Below are 21689 nucleotides of genomic sequence, written 5' to 3' on the forward strand. Positions count from 1 at the left end.
AGTATATTCTATTATCCATGTGCTAAAAAGGATAAATGTTCATCTCCCCTCTTGCTTAAAAAAGTCCCTTGTGCAGACACTTGCATTTCCCTATTTCGACTATGCGGACATTTTACTGACTGACCTCTCCAGCGACAACAAAATGAAACTTCAACGTGCTCATAATTTGTGTGTACGTTTTGTAAGCAATGTTCGTAAATATGATCATATTACCCCATCCCTGGAAGCAATAGGTTGGCTTAAACTAGATAAGAAAAGAAATTTACATTCACTTCTCTTTCTCTTCGAAATCTTGAACTCTTCTATTCCTTCGTACCTGTCGTCTCGCTTCACTTACCTTTCTTCCCACCATAATCTGACACACGCTCTCGTCATGAAACAATACTAACAATACCATCCCATCGCACCTCCTCATACTCATCTTCTTTCACAATAGCCCTGCCAAGACTCTGGAATTCGCTACCTGCTAGCATCAGGGACTGTCGAAATCAAATTGAATTCAAACGAAAACTTATTAGGCACTTGGTCAGTAATTGATTACTTGTAAATAGTTTCTTTAATCTATCACAAAATATTTCAATATTCAGTAATTTCATCACTATAAAATTTTGTTAGTCTAGATTTAATTTGTAATTCAGTAAATATAAAATATTCGTTGTTTCTCTATGATAAATTATCTAGCTTTAATTATTCAGGTAATCTTTTCGTACTTTGATTTTATTCTAATTGTAAATTTAATACTAATTGTAATGTTATTTGTAATTGTAATTGTAAATCTAATACTAATTGTAATTTTATTGTTGATATTGTAGTTGGAATCTCCTGGTAGAGGGGCAGAGAAGGCCTGACGGCCTTATCTCTACCAGGTTAAATAAATAAATACTAATACTACTACTAAAATACGTTCCAGAAATATGTTCGCGTTCTCCAGTGACGAAAGAGCTTTCAATATTCAATCATATTTTCGCACAGGTACTGTCGTCTGTTTATCGCATCCCGGTTTCCCCCACCTGCTTCTGTTCCCCCAATGTAAAGTATAGTAGCTGGGCTGTTTTAGCTCTTTTCTGAATACATTGATTTCTGTTAGAATTGGACGTCTGCGTAATATTATACAAGTGTTTAAAATAACTTAAATAAAAGGGCCTCGTTAATTAATTAACTGTCACGTGATTCACACCCCTTTCTACTACCCTGCGACAGAACAACTTGAACGGACAGTAGATAGCGTTTCTGAGTAATTTTATCTTTTCGGATCGGGCAGAAGTGAAGATTGAATTTACAGTACGTAAGGTACTCTTTTATAGAGTAGGTACAGAATTATTTCAACATGAGTTACTCGTACGAAGGACGAAACTGGTAATTGGAAATAGATGCAATAGTCTATAGTGTGATAATATGCACATTAGAACTGAAGCCTGTATCGAAATGAACGGCCACCATTTTAAAAAATGTGTTTAAATATCCATATTATTATTATTTTTCAATTTAACTTCATTCTCTATATTGTACGCTAATGTGCTGTAAAGTACAATATACATTGCATAATTAATACGTCCGAATGGATAGCTCAATTCGTGTGTAAAAACACTAAGTGTTAATACAGTACTGTATTTTGATTAAACAAAAACCTAATGAAAATTATCAAACTGAAAATTGTGATATTTTCTAGTTTACATAAATGGATGAACTACTTTTCTTCCCTCCTATACCTAGTAAAGTGATTTGTATTTTACGCCAGTAGCATCGAACTCCAGTCGTGGAAGGGGTAGCAAACGGTGTTTCCTGTCTCAGTCGTTAATAGAAAGGTATAGCCAGGTTAATATTAAAAATGTTAGTAAAAATAAAATGATGTCCCTGTATAATTTAACTAATTTGCTGAACTTCTACACAAGCATACTTAATAAATTGGGCTACCAAGAAGCAGCGCTATACCAAACTACTAGTAAGACATGTGAGCTCACTAGACAAGACCTAATTTATAAACTAACTCCAATTCGGTAATTCGGTATTTATGATGTTGAACTCGACATTTTGTACGTGAAGCGAGTACCTTTGTTGGAAAACTATCGTGATCATTGTATAGCTGTGTTATAGTTCCTGCAAATCGTCTGGTAGAATGGTTGCCAACCTTCAAGGTCACGTACCCCTTCAAGGTCACGTACCCCTTCAAGCCCATACTTATTGTGGGGCCTCCTCAAAATCTTTTGCATAATTTAGGCCCTTATAGAAGTTCTACGAATTAAATATTTGCATAATGCATTGAATTAAAAATCGTTTATAAATTGGTAGCGAGATTAAGCTAAATTTTAGCTTCATTTCTTTCACACTTACTTACTTACTTAATTTTTTTTTATTTTATTTATTTATTTATTTAATAATGACATATACATAAAAACGTTACATTAAAATACCCCGAAAGAGCAAAGCTCGTGTTCGGGGACAGTTCCGTTACATAGATACACATACTTTGTAGACAAAATACTTAAGAAAAAGCTCACATAAAGATTGTAATAAAATTAGTAAATAATAATACTAATAATAACTGAGTGAAAAAAGAGACGATGTTTAGATTGATGGATTAATATTAAATTATTATTAGCAGTATAATTAGTGCAGGTCATGTTGATATAGTAACCAAAATAAAATAGAAAAATACACTTAGGATAGAAATAAACTTGTTTTACAATACATGGTACATAATATAATACAGGGAAGTCTGTCATATAATTTTTTTAATTCTGGATCTGAAAATTTCATTGCTTAAAGTAGTCAATTCTGGATGAAATTTTATTATCGAATTATATAGCCGTGGACCATAATTTGTACTGTGTAGTAAAGCAGCAGATGTGTAATATTTAGGTTCAACTAATTTAAGAATTTCATTTCGTCTCGTATTATGAGCATGTGGCTGAGCTACAAATTTCATTTTATTTTTATGATAGAATTTCATTAAAGAGTTTTTATAAATTTGGTCAATTCTAAAAACATTCAATTCAGAATGGATCAAATTTTTTGGATAATCCAGTCGCCTTTTCAAACAAGTGGCTTTTAAGGAACCCGCAGGTTCATTGCCGCCCTCACATAAGCCCGCCATCGGTCCCTATCCTGTGCAAGATTAATCCAATCTCTATCATCAATTCCCACCTCCCTCAAATCCATTTTAATATTATTCTACCATCTAAGTCTCGGCCTCCCCAAAGGTCTTTTTCCCTCCGGGTATACATCTAACACACTATATGCATTTCTGGATTCGCCGATACGTGTTACATGCCTTGCCCATCTCAAAGATATTTAGGCAAGACTTGCAAACTAAGAGAATTCTCAGAAGTGAACTCATTCCTGTTTACCTCAGAAATTCGAGATAAACAAAATATATTCTAACAAGCTGATAAAAATTTGAGAATGTTATAAAGTTAATCTTCAGAGTACCATTTGAAAATAGGCCTATACCTTGGTCTCACGGTTCCCTTTGTAATCGCTCGCGAATTCCTATGTATTTACGAATGCAAGTTGGAAACTGTTGATCAGTAGCTTTATTTCGAATGAGTGAATGAATTAATGCATTTATTAATTAATTTATTGATAATATAATATAATACCAGAGCATTAGAAAATAATGACAACATTGTTGCTGTTTCACACTATATTTATATATATTATTTTAATGTACCGAAGTACATATGATATTTCCATGCAAATATTCTGCGTTATTATACGATGAAAGAGTAATATGATATGCGTAAATCACCTCGTGATTTAAGACGGCGCTTATTCCGTCGGATCCCTGCCAACTAGTCACTCACAACGAGTGCACCTCAGCACATGTATGGACTTCGGTCCTACGTTCATAGACATCTATGACGTAGTGCAGAGGGCGGCCACTAGAGGGAACCCAAGAGTTGGAGCTTAATCTGAGACGATTCTGTCCGACGCCGGGGAGTGGATAAAGCATCAGCACGTAGAGCTGAAAACCCGGGTTCAAATCCCGGCGCAGGAGAGAATTTTTCTCCGTTCCATTACTCTTTCATCGTACATTTATTTAGGTTACTTTGGCATTACACACTCAAATATAGTCCTTTGTCATGTCAACAATATGTTGCCAAATCCTTGGGAGACGGCGGAGTCCATGAGCTGCATCACTTCTGTATCTCTATCTCACTGATCAATCTAAAACTCTTTGGATGTCAACTCTTTATTGAAAGCGAATGCCTCGCTTCCACCCATCTTGCAATAGATCGGTATGGTTGGAATTGTCTCCCACAAGCTTCTTGTAATGCCGTAAAGCACTGGGTTGCATTTTTCCTCTTGCAACTTGTATTTTTATTAAGAGTCTTTGTTCATACCTACTGAACATTTTTAGAGCGGTATTACTAAATAGAAATCAGAAACATTTCCTGTATACACAAAATATGGTTACTTAAAAACTTTTAATGTTTCATATTGATGAACCAGTCACTCCTCTATTACTTACTAAAATATTCCAATGCTCACCGCTAGGAAAGCTGACTTGCAGTATTGTGTCATTACTTAGAGAATGCCCTAGTACAGCGTTTCTCAAACTTTTTTGAAGTGGGGACCACTTTTTAAAATCAGAACAGTTCCGCGGACCACCTTGCTCTTGTTCCCTTCGAAAGCAAATTTTTTAATTTTTTGTAGCATATTTTAATACCAGTATACTTGTATTTAAAAAAAAAAGAATTAATTAATTAATTACAATACTTTTCCAATTATATTTTTTGTAGCCAATCACAAGAAACTTATAACAAATTCTGTGCATTGTTGATACATCGCTTGCCTGTTAGCAGTTAGTTGTTTGAAATCCTCCTTAAGTGGTACACGCTAGTAGTTGTCCATGTCTCAGTTAAATAGTGCCCATTATAAATAATGGAAAACTGGCTTCGATCCGGATCTTTGAAAAGAAAGGAAAATGATGATATGCTTCATTTATGTAGTGCTAATATCAGAAGCTGTGTGTGAAGAAATGTATTAATTATAGTGCAATTAAAGAAATATCTAGTCCTAGTGGCAGCTATTGAAAGAAAAAAATACTTTCGTAAATATGACAAGAGTTATTTGGAACTTGGATTTACTTGATGTGACAATGAGAGTGAACCAAAACCTCTGTGCGTTGTTTGTTACGAAGTGGTTTCAAACGAGTGTATGAAACCCGCGAAATTGAAAAGGCACTTAGAGACAAAACACACTAGTGTAAAAAGTAAACCTGTCTGATTTTAAAATAGGCGGAGACTGAGATGTCTTATTTCGTCATCCGGAAAAATAAATAAAAAAAAATAATGCAGGAACATGCCCGATTTTCAACAAGTAAACATGCAATTTGACACGTTCTATTTTATTGGTGTACGACGTACTGTACGTGCCCATTTTAATGTGCAGATTGGATGTCGGTAAAACTATCAAGAAAGTCATCAATACATGAAAAGGTTTGGTACTTTGGTCCTCTGTTATTAATTCGGGTGGTCCGTGGCTGGGTTACAGGCGCGGAACCAGATGTGCAGGGAAAAGATGGTGAGAAACGCCACGTTCATAGTTCATAGTACTTTAAATTCCACTTCTCTTGCTGAGAGTAGAGTGTGTAGACGTGTAGGGTAAAAATTTCATAAAATATTAGTATTGGGTGGAAAAATGAAAGGCGATTGTCATGTGTCATTTCCAAGCTCTGAGATTTTCAGCTATAGTGTGATACGCAATTCGTTTGAATTTTATTACTCCTTCTGTCTTTTTTTAAGGACCATAAGGGCAGAACTCGAGGACCACAAGTGGTCGGCGGACCATAGTTTGAGAAACGCTGCCTTAGTAGATTAGCGCTTTAGGAAACACGCTTGGCTCTTACACTCCTAAGAATAATTACTACATTGTTCGTAATAAGTTAATAGTAGAGAATGGTATTACGTTGTGATTTAAAAAGTACTAGTTCATCTATACGAATAATAAATCTGTAGTCGAAATTTTTCTGGTAATTTTCGATTTTTCAAAAATAATTCGACCTAACATATATAATTAACCATCATGAAACCGAAAATCGTTTTTTTGACATTTTTGTTTGTATGTCTGTCTGGATGTTTGTTACCTTTTCACGCGATAATGGCTGAGCGGATTGCGATGAACATTGGAATATAAATTAAGTTCGATGTAACGTAGATTTTGGGCTATATGGCATTCAAAATACGTTATTTATAAGGGGGGTTATAAGGGGGCCTGAATTAAATAAATCGAAATATCTCGCTTATTATTGATTTTTGTAAAAAATGTTACATGACAAAAGTTTCTTTAAACATCATTTCCGATAAGTTTGGTTATTTTAAAAATTTTTATAGGACTGATATTTAATGAGATAAATGAGTTTTAAAATTAAAATAACTGCCATCTAAGACGGTGTAATGAAATAAAAAAATGACTTCGTCTATAAGGGGCCTTAGACAAAAACAATCGAAAGCTATGAAATATAGCTACAGAGAATTTTTCTGTGTTTGTATGAAGTAATATCGGATGCTAAATTAACCAATTAATTATTATTTCACCATTGGAAAGTGTAGTTTCCCTAGATGGACATAATGCTATAATGTTATTACAGTAACTTGTGAGTGAATTGAGGACAGGTAAAATTAAAATAGCTTCTTATGCACAGAAAACTTGGTAGGCTATTCTGTATATTCGTTTCCTGTATTTCTTAAAATAATGTTTATGAGCACATTCATTTTAATCTCAGAGAATCAACGAACAACGAGAGTGTATTGATTTAGTACGCAGTAATAGTATGTTAGTTTAGCATTCCATTACTTTAAAATCCAAATTTTAACTATGCTCAATTGAATCGTGGTAAAATACATAAAATACATATGCATTAAATGCAATGCAAAAACATTGGGTAAAGAGCCAAGCAGATTATGTTGCGCTGTTGTAAAAGTTGTTCCTCCTGAGATTCAAATTAAAAACTTACTTATCGGAGTACATCCGTTATCAACACACTTTTTATGTAAGGTAATATATAATATAATATAATATAATATAATATAATATAATATAATATAATATAATATAATATAATATAATATGATATAATATAATATAATATAATATAATATAATATAATTTAAGTTAGTTAAGTTATTTGAAGGTTCAGAACCATAGTGGGCTAAGTGCCATTTACTGAATACGTAGAAAACAAGGGTTAAAATTGAGTTATTACCATAATTCAATGAAAACATATAGGCGTAGCAAGTAAAATAAAGTATACACATTAAATCCAAATGATGTCAATGTTCATTAATTTATGGTTGCATGTAATAAAAATTAAGAAACATGTTAAAGGAATTGTCATTGCACCAAATGAGTGCTCTTTGGACCAACATGATCACATTTTAATTATTTAAATACAATTTAAATTAAATAACATATTAAACGATTTATCCTTCTATCAAACACGAATGTTCCCTGGATCAAATGTCGTATTTTAATTATGTAATTACTTTATATTTATTTCTAACGGGTGCAGCGGAGCGCACGGGTACGGCTAGTTATAAAATATATCTTAAATGAAGTTATTAAAATGTTACAATATAAGATGCTGTGGGTATTTTCTGAGACATTATTGCTGTAGCTGTATAGAGCACTGCTTTAAAAATTACGTGGATATGATCGTCAGGAAGGATACTCCTTGAGGTTTGTCTGCTTCTTTTCTCTTCTTTCAACAAGCGTTATGAAAGTAGCAGGATTGGAAACTGCTACACCGATTTGGATTCACCAGTGCTTATTTTATTTTGGTGGGAATTGTTCAAGTGGCTCTCCTGGAGCACGGGAAGAGAAGCAAAATGATGAGATGAAAATAACAAGAACCGTTCTCAAAAGTGAAGAACATTCATTATACGCATTTCCTTTCACTGAAATGGCCTTTAGAATCGCAATCTCTCTGCCACGTAGCAAATTACGAGTTTTCAAGAGGTTTTCCCATACGAAGTTTGAGAAAGTGTCCGACGCCTAAATATTATGAATGCAGAAGCTGGGAAGTTTGAAATCTATTACAGACTTCGTCTTCGAAGAATAAATACACAAAAAACAGGTAGGAGTGGATTCTTAGATATTTTATAATAAGTACAGTAGTTACATTTTAAGTAGTATCGCTGTATAACGTAATTGTATGAAAGTCTACAATGCGGAACAATAAAAGATCAGATCTTATGTGCCTCAAATTGTTAATAAACGAGAAGATTATTAAATAGTTCATTATGCAACGAGCCTATAATGGTAGTAATTAAGACGCGAGTATGTTTGTTTATGAAACGAGCGCAAGCGAGTTTCATAATTTTCATACCAGCATCTTAATTACCATTACAGGCAAGTTTCATACGAATTTTTATTTATTTTTTATATTTTTTATTGGGTTATTTTACGACGCTGTGTCAACATATAGGTTATTTAGCTTCTGAATGATATGAAGGTGATAATACCGGTGAAATGAGTCCGGGGTCCAGCACCGAAAGTTACCCAGCATTTGCTCGTATTGGGTTGAGGGAAAACCCCGGAAAAAACCTCAACCAGGTAACTTGCCCCGACCGGGATTCGAACCCGGGCCACCTGGTTTCGCGACCAGACGCGCTGACCGTTACTCCACAGGTGTGGACACGACTTTTTATGCTCGACCATCTTTCTAACTTGAAATTATTCAGAAGGGAAAACACAGGTACGATGTAAAATTTTAATTAACGACAATATAGAAGAACAAGTAAGAGATTTTAAATACCTGGGCTGTGAAATTGGAAACACAAGAGAATTAGATCAACAAAGAAAATTACAAAATTTTAATCAAATATGTGGAACGATTGAAAGAACCCTATTAAACAAAACAAGGAAAGAAACCATTTTGAAGTTTTACAAAGTCTTGGCAGTCCCATCTCTCTTGTATGGCTCAGAATGCTGGACCCTAACAGAAAACCAAAAGCACAAAATGGAAGTATCAGAAATGAGATTTTTGAGATCGGTAGCTGGATACAGAAGAACAGACAGACAATATAATGAAACGATAAGAGACGAACTAAACATATTCAACTTAAATAATAAAATAAAAGAATACTAAGAAAAATATTATGAACACGTACAAAGAATGCCAGAATACCGTATTCCTAAAAAGATTCTAGAGTACAAACCCAAAGGCAAGAGAGACAGAGGAAGGCCTACGAAGAGATGGAGAGATCAATTTATTTGAGAGAACGGAACAGGTCGAAAGGCCTAATCCCTGTTGATGATGATGATGATGATGATGAAATTATTCAGAAGTATTCATGTTATGGTTATGTAAATGAGGAGTGGAACTGACCTGAATTGTGATATGTGCGCAGACGCGAAAATATTGATTTTTTTTCCGAAACACGAATGTCATTGACCTTGATATAATCTAGAGAATAACACGAAGATTAGGCTTGATATAACCTGGAAATTGATTTAGAATTGAAAAACGAGATGACAAATTGAATTTATTTGAATATTATTTACAATTAACGCTAATTATTATAGTAACAGAACATAACGTTCTGCGACAGTATTGGATTTCCAGCCTCCGTGACTTTTCGCTAATTGTCTTTCGATTGCATATCCGAGAATAATCGATACTTGCTGTTTTATAATGGTACAATCAGTACAAAGGTGATTTCTCATTGGCTGAACAACTGAATTATAATGAATAGGTGTACTTTAATGAGTACATTAAAGGGCTACTACCAGGTGTATAATTACTACATTTCGGCATGGTCGAGCATTAAGTATAATATTGACTCATACTTTTTAAATTGTGTGGAAATAGCGAAATTACCATAATGTACAGAATAATATGGGCAATAAAATGAAAGACTTCTTCTTCTTCTACTTCTACTTCTTCTTCTTCTTCAGCTACACGGATTAGGCCTATTAGCCTGTTCCGTCTTGAAGGTTTAAATCATCTGTCCATCTTATTTTCGGTCTTACGACATTTCTATATCCTGTTGGTGCATAATCCATAATTTGTTTTGCTAATCTGTCATTAGTTATTCTTGTAATATGTTGGTACAAATTTTGTCTTTGATTTTTAATCTTTTGTTCTAAATTAAAAATATTTAATAATTGTCGGATATTTTGATTTCTTTGATGATCCAATAAAATATAACCGGCAATATCTCCTAGGAACTTCATTTCGCTGACTTGAATTTTTCTTTTTGATTCGCGGTTTAATGATCCGTTTTCTGAAACGTAAGTTAATAATGTAACTGTCCACACCTGTGGAGTAACGGTTAGCGCATCTAGCCGCGAAACCAGGTTCGATTCCCAGTCGGGGCAAGTTACCTGGTTGAGATTTTTCCGTGGTGTTCCCTCAACCCAATATGAGCAAATGCTGGGTAACTTTCGGTGTTGGACCCCGGACTCATTTCACCGGCATTATCACCTTCATCTCATTCAGACGCTAAATAACCGAAGCTCTTGGTAAATCGTCATAAAATAACCTACTAAAAATTGTTTACTTTCTAGCTTAAATCCTGCTTCAGATGCATACAAACAATTGTTCTTCCTCTGACACATAACGTTAAGTGAGTTGTACTGCCTAAAAATAGAGGTACATATCAGCAAGGACCTCAGTCAAAGGATAATTGTCAGTATGTAGCTTATAATTGAACATTTCTGCTCTGTATCATAAGAATAGTAATTCAAAATCTCTTATTTCGGAGTCAAGTCTGACACAGTTCCAATCTGGCAAATGTTGAGGCTGTTACATATGGATACAAGTAGCTCACGTAATTAGGCTTCATTTTGTTTTGGAATACGTTCACAGAGACCATGGCGAAGGGTTTCTCACTTTTGTTTACATAGGCATACGTAGGCATGGATTTAAATATAGACACAGAATATTCTGAAATTGAAAAGAGCAAGTCATGTGCTATATTGAACGCCGTGGTAGCTTGTGTAATACATTTCTGTGATTGTTTGCTCTCAGGCATCTGCTGGCGGCTGCGTTGGTTTGGTTACGAGAAGAGGGTTAAAAGCTTTCTTTAATCTTACACCCAACAATATTAAAGTCCCTACTGATTTGTGAATATGGTGTGTACCTTTGTCATATTAACATTCCCTCAAAATTAATGTTCCACACGATATAGTAAGCAGATTCAAGACTTCAAGTAAATTGAAAACACCTCGCTGCTCTGGAATAACGTCACAGAGAGCACGAAGAGATAGCGTTCATGTTTCCCTTAGGGGAATTTAATCTGCATAGTGATTCGTGAATCTGCAAAGTATACCTTGGGTTAGAGAGCAGCTCAAAGAAATAGGACTGTTGCTATCTGGATTTAAGCAAGAAGAAAATATTTTGAAAATAAGATATCCAATACGATTACAAAATAAATGAGAACTAGATTTCAATTAAGGTTTAAAATTAAATAGAACTATTGTTTACCTTAAATTATTTGGATGGTGCATAAGTTCATAGCGCCTTTCTTTCGCGTGGTGGCACTCCGGTTGCTATGGGTTTGATTTGGAATTGTATTTTTTTATTTGAAGTTCAATTGTTGTGCTTGAGTTTATATAGTATATTAAAGTTTGAAGTGAAGCAGTGCACGTTAGAAAATAGAGTGTCAGATGTAGAAAGTAGAACATTTCCGACATACTACTAGGTTCAAAAAGTTCCCGGAATTTTACTACCATTTTTCGTATTAATATATAACAAGGGATATTATACATTTGTTTTGTTGGTAACATTCATGATGCCATTTTCTTTAAGTTTGTTGATAATGGCGATTGTTGGTTTTGAGTTGTAGGCAATTGTTTATCATAGTGTTTTGTTTGTTCGTCGCATTTTGTAATTATGTCCACAGAGCAACGTACAAACATCAAGTTCTGTGTTTTGATACACAAAACTCCTGCAGAGACATTAAGATTATTGGAAGAAGCATATGGCGAAGCAGCTCAAGTGTATGCCTGGCATAAACGCTTTTCTGGTGGCCGCGATACGTACGCAGCGGCCGACCAACAACTGCAACAAATGAAGCAATCGCTCAGCGTGTGCGTAATGCTGTGAGGGACGACCGACGTAAAACCATAAAAGAGGTAGCAGCAGAGGTCGGAATATCAGTCGGAAGTGTGCATAATGTTCTTCACAAGCATCTCAACATGCATTACGTGTCTCAGAAGTTAGTTCCGAAAATGTTGTCGGCAGAACAGAAAGAAACAAGAATGACTCTTGCTGGGGACATGATCAGTATGGCTGATGAAGATGGTGATTTATTAAACAAAATTATTGCTGGTGATGAAACTTGGTACTACTTGTACGACCCAGTCCCTAAACGACAGTCATCTGAGTGGAAATCGAAAACATCTCCTCGGAAGCAAAAATTTCCTAGGGACACTTCCAAAGGCAAAGTTATGTTGGAAGTTTTCTTCGACTCTCAGGGTCTCATCCACCATGAGTTCATTCCAGAAGGTCGTACTGTAACGAAAGAATTGTACGTAGAAATCTTCCGTCGCCTCCTGGACGCAGTGAGAAGGAAACGTCCAGAAAAGTGGGTAGAAAACAACTGGTTCCTTATGCATGACAATGCACTTGCTCATCGCGCAATTATTGTAAAGAATTTTCTTGCCAGGCACAACATAACTGCTTTGGATCACCCACCATACTCTCCTGATCTCTCACCACCTGATTATTTCCTGTTTCCCCGTCTGAAAAGTCATCTGAAAGGACGGAGATTCAATGCTGAAGAGGTTATCGCAAACGCGACGAGAGCACTAAGACGGGTTTCACAAAATGGCTTCCAGCCTGCTTCCAGGAACTCTACACGCGTTGGCAAAAGTGTGTTGTTGCGGAAGGCAATTATTTTGAAGGGAATACTGTGGAATAGTGTTTAAGGTACGTTGTTTCTATGATAATAGCAAATTCCGGGAACTTTTTGAACCTAGTATGTATTCTTCTTTTTGAATTCAGTAGAGGGGCGAAAGCAGCGGAAGCGGCCAGAATATTTCTGCCGTGTATAGGGACAATGCTATCGGAGAGAGCACGGCAAGAAATTGGTTTTCTCGTTTTAAGGAGGATCTTTTGACATTAGTGACACCGCACGGTTGTTTTGCTGATCTGTTGACGTCCCGTGCTGCTTTGCTACTATGCATTCCGTTGTTTTACAGTCCGACTTCATTCAACAATAGAATACTTACTTACTTACTTACTTACTTACTTACTTGCCTTTAAGGAACCCGGAGGTTCATTGCCGCCATCACATAAGCCCGCCATTGGTCCCTATCCTGAGTAAGATTAATCCATTCTCTATCACCATATCCCACCTCCCTCAAATCCATTTTAATATTATTCTGCCTTCTACATCTCGAACTCCCTAAAGGTCTTTTTCCCTCCGTTCTCTTAACTAACACTCTATATGGATTTCAGGATTCGCCCATACGTGCTACATGGTCTACCCATCTCAGACGTCTGGATTTAATGTTCCTAATTATGTCAGGTGAAGAATACAATGCGTGCAGTTCTGTGTTGTGTAACTTTCTCCATTCTCCTGTAACATCATCCCTCTTTGCCCCAAATATTTTCTAAGCAACTTATTCTCAGACCCCTTAATCTATGTTTCTCTCTCAAAGAGAGGGTCCAAGTTTCACAACCATAAAGAACAACCGGTAATGTAACTGTTTTATAAATTCTAACTTTCAGATTTTTTGACAGCAGACTGGATAATAAAAACTTCTCAAGCGAGTAAACAGGCATTAAAATTCTCATAATTATTATGTGTTTTATTTCCTCCCAAGTATCATTTATATTTGTTACTGTTGCTCCCAGGTATTTGAATTTTTCCACCTCTTCAAAGGATAAATTTCCAGGATTTATATTTTCATTTCGTACAATATTATTGTCACGAGATATAATCATATACTTTGTCTTTTCGGGATTTAGACCTATCTCTTTACTTGCTTCAAGTAAAATTCCCGTGTTTTCCCTAAACGTTTTTGGATTTTCTCCTAACATATTCACGTCATCCGCATAGACAAGCAGCTGATGTAACCCGTTCAATTCCAAACCCTCTCTGTTATCTTGGACTTTCGTAATGGCATATTCTAGAGCAAAGTTAAAAAGTAAAGATTATAGTGCATCTTCTTGCTTTAGCCCACAGTGAATTGGAAACCCATCTGACAGAAATTGACCAATACGGATTCTGCTGTACGTTTCATTGAGACACATTTTAATTAATCGAACTAGTTTCTTGGGAATACCAAATTCAATAAGGATATCATATAAAACTTCTCTCTTAACCGAGACATATGCCTTTTTGAAATCTATGAATAATTGATTCACTATACCCTTAGGCTACAGTCCTATTTTTTCTCCATTATGTGTCGAATACAAAATTTCCGATCAATAGTTGATCTAGTACGCCTAAAACCACACTTATAATCCCCAATAACTTCATCTACATGTGGAGTTAATCCACTCCAAAGGATATTGTACAAAATTTTATACGACGTCAACAAAAGTTATATTCCTCGAAAGTTACCACAGTTAATTAATATTTGAGGAGAAATATTCGCTCCGGCGCCGGGGATCGAACCCGGGTCCTTGGTTCTACGTGCCAAGCGCTCTAACCACTGAGCTACGCCGAATTCAGTCCATAGCACCGGACCTAATCCTTCTCCTTCAATGTTCCCCTTTGTGGCCTGACTCCAAGTTAGGCATTTATGTTGAAGTATATGTCCAATGTCAACTGCCATTATACTAGGAGCGCACTCAGCTGATTGACTTGTTTCGCCGGGATTCCGCAGTTACGTGCACAGTGTTCTGTACAAATATATGCACTGCAGCTATGAGAATATTATAGATTTATTAATTTGTCCTACAGAATAATATATTCGGTCCGGTGCTGTGGATTGAATTCGGCGTAGCTCAGTGGTCAGAGCGCTTGGTACGTAGAACCAAGGACCCGGGTTCGATCCCCGGCGCCGGAGCGAATTTTTCTCCTCAAATATTAATTGTCAATATTACAGATATTATTCTGTAGGACAAATTAATAAATCTATAATATTACTACAGTTAGTTTTGTCCCCCTTCTTGAAGATAGGTACGATTATGGATTCCTTCCATTGTTCTGGTACAATTTCCTTTTCCATAATAGCAAGTACACGCTTATAAATTTCGTTAGATAATGCGCTTCCACCTTCTTGTATTAATTGTGCTGGAATTTGATCGATACTTGGAGACATATATTTTTTTTCGGATTTTCTATCGGAACTTCAGAAAGTGTGATTTCGGGTATAAATGATTCAGCAGTTTGTATTTCATAATGTATAATGGCATTAAAATCCTTAATCAACAGCAAGTAATTAAATTTGTTAATAGATCTTTCGTTTATATTAAGAATAAGAAAAAAAAAGTTACTGATAACTTCACGTATCATTTCATGGTGTGTAGCTCATCAGCCAAAGAATGGAGTTATATTACAGACAGACTTGTGGATAAAACTTTCCAAGCACAAGAAGGAATTAATTAAGTTTTTCCCGTTATATAGTTGAGGGTATAACAGAAACAAACTCATTCTGTATGTGTGGATGTGGAAGGGAAACCGCACGCAGAATGAATAACGCCCGGAGCGAAGCATGTGCTGCACACGCATATGTAGATCGATGGCTTCTCCGCAGCCTCTCTCTATTCTTGGACTGTCATTTCCATTTCAAGCCGGTTTCATGTTGCAAGCAGGCAGAATGCGATAACGAGCAAGTGGCCCAGCTGAAAAGGCTAAGGGAACTGTAACATCGGATGATTGTACGAAGGAATACACTCCCACTGAAATGATTATGTAATTAAACCGGTAACAACATCAGCTGTAACCAAAGATTTAAAGATCAAATAAAGCCGCTCTTTTCGAAAATATTATTTTTTTAGGGATTAAATAAAACTATCGACGTCGTACAAAATGTTTTCCAATATTCTTGTGAGAAGATTAACTCTGTATGTAGATGAAATTATTGGGGATCATCAGTGTGGTTTTAGGCGTAATACGGTAGGTGTCCCTGATACGGCCATGCTAAAGTTTGAGAATTTTTCTAGCCGTTTCTAGCTGTTGTCAGTCTAATGGACTTTCTTACAACATTTTCTTTCCCCTTAAAAGTAGCTTTAATTGTCCAATAAGTCCCAAATTCCAAAAGTATACCTACTGGCCAAATCAGTAACATGTGCTCATGATATGGCCACCCTTGTTCCATTTCCTATAAATCGTGATTGTTTTCAGTCTGATAGCGCAGTTGTGCTAAAATTAAATATGTTTTGTGTAAAATGAATAAACATGACACTTAATAGGCCTAATCTTTTTTATAATTCAAAAGTGTAGTCAAAACAGGTTTTTCCATAAAAAAATTAAGTTGATTTTCTTGAAATACAAAATTTTTTGCGTAATCCCAGCTATAAGGCATGTAAATTTGTCAGATGAAAAAATAAAAGTGAAACGAACTTGATATGGCCATGGTGGATTTGATATGGCCATATCAGGAACAAGTAAGCTTCCACGAAAATCGTTTGATTATGAACAACTCGTAAAATACGCCATCAACGACAACACCAATCAACAGAACATTAAAAACTGAATGGAGTACTATGGTTCTCATGAAACAAGTCTTTGAAAAACATGCATAAAACAAAGGAGACTTACCAGAGCAAAATAAGAAGAGGTCACATGAAACCGCAAAATAGGCAACTGACGCCATATTGCTCAACCAGACTGGATGGAAAACGATCAATTGACATACCAGGATTCCCTTTCATTGGATGCTGATGCAATTTAGCGGATTGTTTGGTTAACTAACTCACAATAGGGGGGTGGCCATATCAGGAACGTGGCCATAACAGGAGCACCCATCTTAGATCAACTATTGATCAGATTTTTTGTATTCGACAGATATTGGAGAAAAAATGGGAGTAAAAGGGTACGGTACATCAGTTATTCATAGATTTAAAAAAGGCATATGACTCGGTTAGGAGAGAAGTATTATACGATACTGTTATTGAATTTGGTATTTCCAAGAAATTAGTTCGATTAATTAAAATGTGCCTCAGTGAAATGTACAGCAGAGTCAGTAGAGGCCAGTTTCTATCTGATGCTTTTCCAATTCACGGCAGGTTAAAGCAAAGAGATGCACTATTACCTTTACTTTTTAACTTTGCTCTAGAGTATGCCATTAGGAAAGTCCAGGATAACAGAGAGGGTTTGGAATTGAACGGATTACATCAGCTGCTTGTCTATGCGGATGACGTGAATATGTTAAGAGAAAATCCACAAACGATTAGGGAAAACACGGACATTTTACTTGAAGCAAGTAAAGAAATAGGTTTGGAAGTAAATCCCGAAAAGACAAAGTATATGATTATGTCTCGTAACCAGAATATAGTATGAAATGGAAACATAAACATTAGTGATTTATCCTTCGAAGAGGTGGAAAAACTCAAATACCTAGGAGCAACAGTAACAAATATAAATGTTACTCGGGATGAAATTAAACGCAGAGTAAATATGGGAAATGCCTGTTATTATTAGGTTGAGAAGTTTTGTCATCTACTCGGCTGTCAAAAAATGTGAAAGTTAGAATTTATAAAACAGTTACATTATCGGTTGTTCTGTATGGTTGTAAAACTTGGACTCTTACTTTGAGAGAGGAACAGAGATTAAGGGTGTTTGAGAATAAGATTCTTAAAAAATATTTGGGGCTGAGAGGGATGACGTTACAGGATTGTGGAGAAAGTTACACAACACAGAACTTCACGCATTGTATTCTTCTCCTGACATAATTAGGAACATTAAGTCCAGACGTTTTGTGATGGGCAGGGCATGTAGCACGTAAGGGTGAATCCAAAAATGTATATAGAGTGTTAGTTGGGAGGCCGGAGTGAAAAAGACCTTTGGGGGTGCAGAGACGTAGATGGGAGGATAATATTAAAATGGATTTGAGGGAGATGGGATATGATAATGGTGACTGGAGTGGTCTTACACAGGATAGGGACCAATGGCGGGCTTAAATGAGGGCGGAATGAAACTTCGGGTTTCTTAAAAGCCTTTTGTAAGTAAGCATGTAAGATAAAACTCTATCGGGCCTTCACTTTACCTCAAAATGAAAGACAATTTTATTTCTCGTGTATGTTACGTCCGTTGTGTCTATAAAAATGATTTTAGTCATTTTCTGTACATTTTATAGACAAAAATATTTTGGAAGTATCTGGTTTTGTTTGGAAATATGAGGGAAATGTTCACTTTTGTTCGATAAAAAGCTATTTGACATTTATAAGAAGGGTACGAATTAACAGGGTGATGGGGGATTCTTCCCTGTTGGAATGTTATCCCCCTCTCATAAATTCATTTTGACATCCCTCTCATTGATAACTTCTATCTATAACTGTTTTAAGACAATTATACTTTATAAAGTAGAGATAAAGTAAGCAAAGAGAATAATATTACAGTGTAACTTCCCTTAACGGACACTACGCAATAGCGGACTCCTCTCAATAGCGGACATTTTAAAATTCCCCTGCAAAATAACATTGACCCTTATGATAAAATTCTTCCAAATAGCGGACATGCTCAATAACGGACGAGGACACTCAAATGTATCCCCCAAAAACAATTAAAACTTCCAAATAAGGGACAGCGTAAAAAAAAAAGAAAAAGACGGTTATAAATTAAATTAAATTCTAACGGAATTCTTTGAAACAATCATTATCGTGCATTTAAACGTTCTTGTACTTTATTGAAGGTAAGCAGCACAGTTGTTAGTTGTGATACAGTACGTGAGCAGTCCGTACTTTCTTAGTTTGTCAAGTTGAGTGTTCGGAAGTACAGTCACATTAAAAATGTCACAAAAACGTAGACGTTTGACACTAAAAGAGAAAGTGGGTATTGTAACGCATAGTGAGAAGGAGAAATTAAGTGTTCGTGAGCTGGCCACAAAGTTTAATATGGGAAAACACAGGTTAGTGGAATTTTGAAAAACGAGATTTTATTTTAAAATCAACAATTCTAGGTTTTCTTGTGTAAGGTGAAGTGGTACAGTGACTGATGTATAATTCATTTACAAAACATTTACTGGTACGATTTCTCTCTGGATGAATACTGTAAACAATCTCACTTTCTACTGTACTGTACTGTAAAATATAGTGTTGAATAAGTATGAGAAATTTTAATGTACTGTATATAAACTAACGATTTTCTAAATAGCGGACACTTCTCAATAAGGGACATTTAATTCTTCCCCGGCAGTGTCCGCAATTGGAAAGTTTACTGTATTGTATTATCACCGGCAAGCTGACAACGATCAGTAACTTAGGAATTACACATCTTATCTTAAGCCTACTCATGGATATAAATATTATTATTATCAAGATGCAAGACAAGCAACTCAGTGCGACCAAGCGTTGAGCCGTATCGAATGAGGATATTCATAATTTTATGTATGGTATTCTCTACCTAGGATTATATCCCCCCTTATCAAAAATCTTAATTCGCACCCTGTTTATAACAGTAAAACATAAACGTTACTTACATCAAGTGTGTCATGGAGTAACGAATATGACATTACATAGTAATTATGTAGTAAGCATCGGCCAGGCAATCTTCCACCGATAGAAGTCCAGAGCACACAGGATTACCAAATATATATCGGTACATATATTTTATTTAAATTTAAAAATGTTTATGCTCGACCATGCCGAAATGTAGTAATTATACACCTGGTAGTAGCCCTTTAATGCACCTCATTAAAGTGCACCTATTCATTATAATTCAGTTGTTCAGCCAATGAGAAATTACAATTGTACCATTATAAAACCGCAAGTATCGATTATTCTCGGTATGCAATCGAAAGAGAACTAGCGAATAGTCACGGTGGCTGGAAATCCAATACTGTCGCAGAAGGTTATGTTCTGTTACTATAATAATTAGCGTTAATTGTAAATAATATTCAAATAAATTCAATTTGTCATTTCGTTTTTCAATTCTAAATCAATTTCCAGGTTATATCAAGACTAATCTTCATGTTATTCTCTAGATTATACCAAGGTCAATGACATTCGTGCCTCGGAAAAAATCAATACTTTCGCGTCTGCGCACATCTCACAATTCAGGTCAGTTCCGCTCCTCACTTACATAACCATAACATGAATGCTTATGAATAATTTCAACTTAGAAATATGGTCGACCATGAAAAGTCGTATGAAACTTGCCTATAATGGTAATTAAGACGCTCGTATGAAAATTATGAAACTCGCTTGTTCTCATTTCATAAACAAACATAATCGCGTCTTAATTACTACCGTTATAGGCTCGTTGCATAATGTACTATTTAATGATTAGCATAATATGAGCCCCTGCATACTCTAACGGAAAAATACGTGCCAAGGACCTCTGTTGTGGGGAAATGAACGCCCTGGCCGATGGTTAATACATAATCGCCCGTACCAAGACACTTTTACAATAATTGCAACTAAAAAACTTTGGCCCAACTAAGTGAATGCACTTTGTATGAAAATAAAAATATGAATTGACTGCCTTATCTCTCTAGATATCATTCCCTTTCATTCTATTGTATCATGGAGAAATGAATATATTATAACACTTTTATAATAATTTAAACTAAAAACATTTAGCCCAACTATGTGAATGTACATTGCATGAAAATAAAAATATGATTTGAATGACTTATCTTTCTAGGTATCCTTCACTTTCATTCTACTGTATCATGGAAAAATGAATATATTATAACATTTTTACAATAATTTCATTTACCAATAAGATATTATCATTCCTGCATCAGAGAAGTGGAAATGAACGATTTTGAATGAGTTGGTAATTACAATAAATGCAGAAAGTTAGAAATGTCCGTTTTTCATTAAAAAATACTCGTACAATGAAAATGTTGGCATTAGTATGATATGGCATTATCCTGTTTTGATTGAAAATACTGATTTACCATACTGTTTTTTTTTATAGAAATGAACGAGTTGGAATAAAAACAGTAACATATTCAGAAAGATGTCTCTCTAAGCATACCGAAACCGAAAAAAAGAACTTTTTTTTTTTTCGGTGGAAATTACCGATTTTGTTCGCAACCTCTATAAATGTCTGTTACTATACATTCCACAAAAATTTATAAATATTTTTCCATTTTAGTTTCTGTGTATCTGTTGACTTTCCATTAGAGTTAAACCGTGAAATCCCTTAAGGGTAAGTGCCACTTTGCCTAAATAAAATAAAACAGCTATTCTGACAATCCCGAGTAGCCACTTCGAGAAAGATCCTCATGCTTGTCTCGCTGCTTCCTTTAGTTGACTCTGCAGTCCTCTCGATCCTAATTAACTTAATTCAGAAAGAAAACTAACATAGAAGAGAAAAAAGGACGAGAAAGAGAGGACGCATTTAATATAAATTGACAATCAGACCGAAGGTAAGTGACATTCAATAAAAACATGTATATATTCGACAGATATAAATAGGTAAGAAATACACAAATTTTTTAGTACATTAAAAACTCCCTAAAACGAGAAACGATCGTTCCAGAATTTTTTTTTCCGTTTTCGCAGGTTTTCGTTTTACAAAGTGTTGAGTTTTGGTAAAACTAAGAACAGACTACTGGAATATGCTGACTGTAGGAGCAAATGAAGAAATAATTTTAAATAAAAGTTACTACTGTAC

General features: G+C 35.3%; 1 non-coding gene across 1 annotated transcript; it reads right to left on the reverse strand.

Moving 5' to 3' along the window:
* Nucleotides 1–14552: 14552 nt before the first annotated feature.
* TRNAT-CGU (transfer RNA threonine (anticodon CGU)) lies at nt 14553–14625 on the reverse strand. The gene has a single exon. It is a non-coding gene; the product is annotated as a tRNA-Thr (tRNA).
* Nucleotides 14626–21689: the final 7064 nt, after the last annotated feature.

The sequence above is a fragment of the Periplaneta americana genome, chromosome 13 (assembly GCF_040183065.1).
Source record: "Periplaneta americana isolate PAMFEO1 chromosome 13, P.americana_PAMFEO1_priV1, whole genome shotgun sequence".
Lineage (NCBI taxonomy): Eukaryota > Metazoa > Arthropoda > Insecta > Blattodea > Blattidae > Periplaneta > Periplaneta americana.